Source organism: Otolemur garnettii, unplaced genomic scaffold (assembly GCF_000181295.1).
Source record: "Otolemur garnettii isolate 467f Iridium unplaced genomic scaffold, OtoGar3 scaffold00014, whole genome shotgun sequence".
NCBI classification, from domain to species: domain Eukaryota; kingdom Metazoa; phylum Chordata; class Mammalia; order Primates; family Galagidae; genus Otolemur; species Otolemur garnettii.
Window position 1 is genome coordinate 1,082,500 of NW_003852409.1, and position 7,616 is coordinate 1,090,115.

Below are 7,616 nucleotides of genomic sequence, written 5' to 3' on the forward strand. Positions count from 1 at the left end.
AAAAAAAAAGTACACACACATGTGGGCTCAGTTACCGGCTACCTATAGGCTCCCCTTCACTCTTCATGTGACCTACTCACAACACTGAAGGTCTAGTAAATATCAATGTGTGGGTGACAGTCTATCTATACCACAAAAGTTTGCCAGAGCTCTGCATTCCCTGAGGATGATGAATGAATGCCATGAAATTCCAAAGTCTTTTTTTTTCTTTCAGAGTCTCACTTTGTTGCCCTGGGTAGAGTGCTGTGGCATCACAGCTCACAGCAACCTCCAACTCTTGGGCTTAAGCAATTCTCCTGTCTCAGCCTCCCAAGTAGCTGGGACTACAGGCGCCTGCTACAATGCCCGGCTATTTTTTGGTTGTAGTTGTCATTGTTATTTGGTAGGCCCGGGCTGGATTCTAACCTGCCAGCTCTGGTGTATGTGGCTAGCGCCCTAGCCTGTGAGCTACAGGTGCCCAGCCAGTCTTAGCAATTTTAAATAAGTGAAAAGGGCAAATCAAGATTAGTGGGGTAGCTACTTGGCAGGCTGAGGCAAGAGAATTGCTTAAGCCCATGAGTTTGAGGTTGCTGTGAGCTGTGACACCACGACACTACCAAGGGTGACATAGTGAGACTGTCTGAAAAAAAAAAAACTAGTGGGGAAGATTTCCAGGTATAGAGGGAAGTAGATTGCACACATGCATTTGCCCCCTATTCAGTCCAGAGACTCCATTAAAAAGATACTCAAGGTTTTCTTGGTTTTTATCATTGTTTTAAAGGTATAAAGGGCAATAGGTTGAGAATTTCACATTATTTTCTTGGTTTTATCATTGTCTTAAAGATAAAGGTCAACAGTGTGAGAACCTCATTTCTACCAAAAAAAGAAAAAAAAGAAAGAAAATTAGCCAGGTGCGGTGGTATGTGCTAAGACTACAGTTTTAGCTGCTCAGGAGGCGGAGGTGGGAGGATTGCCTGAGATCAGAAGTTAGAGGTTACAGTGAGCTAAGATCATGCCACTGTATTCCAGCCTGGGAGACAGAGCAAGGCCCTGTCTCTAAAAAAAATAAAAAATTTCCAGAACTAAAGAATTTGCTTATTAAGACTAAAATGGCCCGGCTCGGCACCTATAGCTCAACCGGCTAAGGCGCCAGCCACGTACACCTAAGGTGGCGGGTTCGAATCCCCAGCCCGGACCCGCCAAACAACAATGACGGCTGCAACCAAAAAATAGCCGGGCGTTGTGGCGGGCGCCTGTGGTCCCAGCTACTTGGGAGGCGGAGGCCGGAGACTCGCTTGAGCCCAGGAGTTGGAGGTTGCTGTGAGCTGTAATGCCACGGCACTCTGCCCAGGGGGACAGCTTGAGGCTCTGTCTCAAAAAAAAAAAAAAAAGACTAAAATGGCCTGCCAAGGCTTGGCGCCTATAGCTCAGCAATTAGGGTGCCAGCCACATACAGCAGGGCTGGCAGATTCGAAGGTGGCCAGGGCCTGCTAAAAAACAATGACGACTGCAACAAAAAGATAGCTGGGCATTGTGGTGGGCACCTGTAGCCTCACCTACTTGGGAGGCTGAGCAAGAGGATGGCTTACACCCAAGAGTTTGAGGTAGCTGTGAGTTGTGACACCACAGCACTCTACCGAAGGCAACATAGTAAGACTTCATCTCAAAAAAATAAATAAATAAAATGGCCTGCCAAGTATACAACAATATATGATGAAACAAGTACCCATTACAGTGACAATTTACAATACCTGGGATTAAATATCCTGAAAGGGGGGGGGTAGGTATGGGAGTTTACAGGTTACAAAGAATCAGGAAATAAAATTAAACTTTGTCAAAACAATATTAAAAGTTAGGAGCTGCAATTCCTCCAAAATTCTCTAAGAAAATCATTCCTGACTTAGAATTCCACACACAGTCTAGTTATCAATTATGAGGATAAACTAAGGCATTTTCACACAAGCAAGAATCCAAAGGTTTGTTTATCCTTTCTTAGGGAGAGACTAAAGGTTGTGCTTAAGCAACCAAGAAAAGGAAAACAGAATGCAGGGAAAAGGAGACCCAAATAGAAGAGTATCCAAGGAGGGCTAACGGGGCCCAAGATGACAGAGAGGAGGGAGGCTGGAGAGCACGCAGCTGAGATGGGGCAGAATGGAGAACTCCTGGGAGGAGGTCTCCAAGGGGGTATAAAAAGGAATGACAAGTCATCTGATGTGGCTTGACAGTGGTAAGAATTTAACAGTCCCATCAAAGTGTGACAAAAGGTCATTTAAAAAACAAGAAATTTTAAAATGGAGCAACAATCGACTCTAGGTAAAATAAAAGGTTGTTTGCAGTTCATTTATAGACAATGTTACATAGGCATAATAACATGAACATCTAACCCAGGGGTTCTCAACCTGTGGGTCGCAAGCTTTCATTGCTTCATTTGTAACAATGAAAATACATCCTGCATATCAGGTATTTACATTAGGATTCATAACAGTAGCAATATTACAGTTATGAAGTAGCAATGAAAATAATTTTATGGTTGGGGGTCACCACAACATGAGGAACTGTATTAAAGGGTCGTGGCATTAGCAGGCATTAGGAAGGTTGAGAACCACTGATCTAACCAAATGTGAGACATTGAGAGGGTGAAAAAAGGCAAATTTGTATTACAGGGAGTGAGAAGTGGTATTAACAAAGTTACGTCCTCACTTTCCCTGTTAGTCCAGAAATACTATCTGAAATAGGTTAACTCAAAAAATAGTGGCATGCTATTTAGAAATATATAAGTTAATAGTGGAAGAAACAGATGAACAATTGAAAGTGGCTGCCTCTGAGGGGAGGGAAAACTGCTGAGGTTTTTGTTTTTTTGTTGGTTTTGTTGTTTTTAAACTATAATAAGCCTTTTGGAACTATGTGGTTTTTAAAAAATGGGAGATTCTTGACGTACTAAAGCAGTGGTTCTCAACCTTCCTAATGCTGTGGCCCTTTAATACAGTTCCTGTGAGACCCGCTGTCCTAAAGGTATATACACTGAGATCTTTGCAAATCTCTAAATTCACAAATACCATTCTGTCCATTTCACAAGAATTACCGCAAACAGGAGACAACAGGGACATCCAGTAGCTTACCAGGCTCAACCACCTGCTCTGATGTCCCTGCCTTATAAAACAGGATGAACTTGTTCAGGATCCTGGGAAATAACTGAAATGGAAAACTCTAAATCCATGAAAACCGAGCATCTACTATGGCAACTGAGAGTATTATGACTTTTTTTTTTTTTTGAGACAGAGTTTTGTTATGTTGCCCTTGGTAGAGTGCCGTGGCGTCACAGCTCACAGCTACCTCAAACTCTTGGGCTTAAGTGATTCCCTTGCCTCAGCCTCCCAAGTAGTTGGGACTATAGGCAACCACCCGGTTATTTTTTTGTTGCAATTGTCGTTGTTTAACAGGCCTGGGCCGGGTTCGAACCCGCCTGCCTTGCTGTATGTGGCCAGCACCCTAACCACAGAGCTATAGGCGCTGAGTCTATTATGGCATTTTTCATACATGGAAAGCAACTATTGGAACAGCAAAATGCCTCAGTGCTGTAGCCATGCATTGGCCACTCTTTTGCCTCCTATGTTTGTTTACCACTGAAGAATTTCCAATCATAAAACATCACTAACTCACATACCTCCCCACTGAGGACGTCTGCTATTTGCTATCACGCATGAGAGATCTCCAAAGAGGCAGCCACTGTCACATCCCTCTTTGTGCTTTACCAAGATTCCTTTCTGGGAGGAGAGGGTCAACTGTGGCAGGCAGCAGCACACATGTCCCAGACCTCTACCCAACTCAATCAGGGACCACAGAGCTCAAGGTTTGAGGAGATGAAACAAAATGCAATTATTGCTCACAAGATCTGTGGCCCTGCCTTAGAAAGTAAACTCATACTAATAAGTGCCAACTTACAAAGAGGTGATAATTTTGTAGCAATAAATAGGGAAGAAACATTTTGGTCTGAGGAGCACAAACAATTAAACGGAGATGTTGCAGGAAGCTGTGTAAACCTCAGAGTTGCTCTAAGAAGTAAGGGGTTGTGTAAATTTGGGCCCCATTAGGGAAAAGCAAGAGCACCAGACATTGGGCCTACTGCTTTCCCTCTTACCGTGCAGAATGGAGCTAGTAGAGCAGTAGGAGTCTTGATGGTTATAGTGATAGAGGTAGTACTAATAATAAAATAACAGTAACTCCTGTTTGAGAGCCTTCTATGTGCCTGCCAGTCATTGTGCTAAGTTCTTTTATTTGCATTATTCATAATCTTTAAAACAACCTTGCCAGGTAGGGACTATTATCCTGACTTAATAGATGAGGGGGAGACATAAAAGACTAACCTATTTCCCAAATAAACTGTATTTCAACCCAGCATGCCAATGTAAAAGGATAGTAACAGTCTGTTCAATGCTTTTCTCTTTCAACAAGCAACAGAAGTTATATGAGAAAAAATAGCTTACTTTTAAAAATGTCAATTATTAAAAATGAAGGGTTGAGGGTGGCGCCTGTGGCTCAGTGAGTAGGGCGCTGGCCCCATATACACAGGGTGGCATGTTCAAACCTGGCCCTGGCCAAATTGCAACAAAAAGATAGCTGGGTATTGTGGCAGGCGCCTGTAGTCCCAGCTACTTGGGAGACTGAGGCAAGAGAATTGCCTAAGCCCAAGAGCTGGAGGTTGCTGTGAGCTGTGATGCCATAGTACTCTACTGAGGGTGATGGAGTGAGACTCTGTCTCTAAAAAAAAAAAAAAAAGAAGGGTTGATTGAAATAAACCACAACCCGTCTCCATAAAATGTCAAACTCTTTTTTCTTTCTTTCTTTTCTTTTTTTTGTGAGACAGAGTCTTATTTTGTTACCTTCACTAGAGGGCTGTGGGATCAGAACCCACAACAACAGCAAACTCTTGGGCTTAAGTGATTCTCTTGCCTCAGCCTCCCAAGTAGCTGGGACTACAGGCGCCCATCACAATACCCGGCTATTTTTAGAGATGAGGTCTCACTCTTGCTCAGGTTGGTCTTGAACCTGTGAACTCAGGTGATCCATCTGCCTAGGCCTCCCAGAGTGCTAGGATTACAGACATGAGCCACTGCACCTGGACCATGTAAAATGTCAAACTCATAATGTTCAAACCCTACTTTATATATAGAAAACAAAAATAGGAAGAAAACTGTGGCCCCGCAAATATCATTTGGAGGAAAATTTCCCAGGGCCAGACACTTTTGAGAAGACACTATGGAGGTAGTTTAACACAAGCCTCGTAGAGTGAGAGGTTTAGGTTTAGTTCCATGTGGTAGCAGGCACCTGTCATCCTAGATACTTTAGAGGTGGAGGCAGGAGGATCGCTTGAACCTGGGAGTTGGAGGTTGCAGAGGGCTATGATAATGCCACTGTACTTTAGCCAAGGAAACAGAGAAACACTCTGTCTCCAAACAAACAAACAAACAAAAAGACAAGAGGTTTAAATCATATTGCAAGATAGGTCAAAGGTATATAAAGAGTCATACAATCTTTAACTTCCTTTAAGCCTAGAGATTCTCACCCTCACACTAGTTTTCCCATTGTAATCCTAAAGGTCAACTCAAGTATTCCAGGCTCTTCTCAAAACACTTTAGGGATGCCTGGAATTTCCTGCTATACCTTGTTGGCAGGCCATCAGTACAAGAGGCTAATATCTCCACTGTAATTACAAGTCTACCTTTGTAGAATTGTGAAAGTAGGACTCTCAATTTGCAGGCTATACAAATGTAAAGGGGGGGGGGGGTGTTCAAAAATTTATAGGCATCTGCAAATGATAGCTGTCCACTACAGCATCCCTCTGACAAATTGAGTGCCTCTAACATATATATAATATGCAGATCACTGAATAAGAGGTGATCATCCTGGAAAGGAAAGAAAGAACCAAAACAACAGAAGGACAGATGAGTTAGTGTTACACTGTACAGGGGTGTGAGCAATTTAGATATCTTCAACTAGCATTTATTGAGCCCTGACTCCTGCTATTGGCTATGCCAAGAATTGGTTTAAAAAAAAAAAAAAGGAACAACACATACAAACACTACAATGAACTCTAAGGAAATTAAAACTGAGAAAAAAAAATATAGTAGAATCTCCATAGCTGACCACATCCCTACACTGACCATTTCCTTAAGTTGAACTAATTTTCATAGACCACATATGCACCAATATGTATGTACAGTAGGCCTAGTTCCTTATATTGACCACCTCGATGTGTTGAGCAGTTTTTTGTAGTTCCTTGGGTAATTAACTTACAGAGGTACTACTATATATGTTTTAGCCACCCCAATGAACCAAAAGTCAATATTCTTTTTTTCTGAGATAGAGCCTCAAGCTGTCACCCTGGGTAGAGTGCTGTGGCATCACAGCTCACAGCAACCTCCAACTCTTGGGCTCAAGTGAGTCTCCGGCCTCCGCCTCCCAAGTAGCTGGGACCACAGGTGCCCGCCACAACGCCTGGTTATTTTTTGGTTGTAGCCATCATTGTTGTTTGGCAGGCCTGGGCTGGATTCGAACCTGCCACCTCAGGTGTATGTGGCTGGCGCCTTAGTCACTTGAGCCACAGACGCCGAGCCTAAAAGTTAATATTCTAAAAATGTGTTGGAAATAGCAGTGTATTACTATGATGCTATAAATAAAAGTGGTAGTGGTAATAATAAAATAATAGTAACTACTATGACTATGAAGAAAGCTGAGATTAATATTATCTTAATTAGGTTTCCCAAAAGCAGACCAAGAGAAGATTAAAGTGCAAGTGATTTATCAAGGAGGTGTTCCAGGAGAAAACTGGGAGTGGGGAGTGAAAAAGAGCAGCAGCAGCCAAGCAAGGGCATGATTCAGGGTAAAATCCCAGCCTTAGCCCGATTCACCAGAAGAACTTTGGAGTATAAATAATGCCTCTGGGTTTGAGCCACCTCAAGGCAAAGGTACCAAGTCTTTTCACAGCCCTACATCAGTCACTCAACTAAGAGCCTCCCCTAGGGCCATGTAAAGCATCAGGCCCGCTCACAGAGTGATGCCACTCACCCAAAGGCAGTCCTTCATAGAGTCACAGATACAAAGCCATTAGAAATAAAAGCACACAGAAACTGCAGGACGAGTGCACAGAACTGGTAAAAGGGATCAAGGGGATCTGGTCAGAGCTCCACAGTATCTGCTACACACACTTGGTGATACTAAAGAATGAAGTGATCTGTGATTATATGGATAAACAGATACTACTGTCCATTAGCAAAGGATATTTTTGTATATTTATATAATACATGTTACATTCTCAATCTCCCACCCGTCTCATGGCCTTTATGTGAATAAGAAATCACAAGTCCTGTGTTGATTCTAAGATGCCACTTATTTTTAAATGGTCCACTGTAGTAAAAGTTGACAAATGTTGTTTTAATAAAAGTTATTTACAAGATAATTTACCATAACATAGTTTCTCAATTGAGCTTTCAGCATGACAAAAGAAATCTAATTAATTTATGTATTAAAATATAGCAAGCTGTAGGCAAGAGAACTGCTTGAGCCCAGGAGTTGGAGGTTGCTGTGAGCTGTGATGCCACAGCACTCTACCCAGGGTGACAGCTTGAGGCTCTGTCTCA

At 42.6% G+C, this 7,616-nt stretch overlaps 1 protein-coding gene across 1 annotated transcript in view; it reads right to left on the reverse strand.

The window, feature by feature from the left end:
- Positions 1–7,616, reverse strand: part of ZBTB5 (zinc finger and BTB domain containing 5) — a 17,621-nt gene that overhangs the window by 2,804 nt on the left and 7,201 nt on the right. The gene's annotated exons all lie outside the window — the stretch shown is intronic.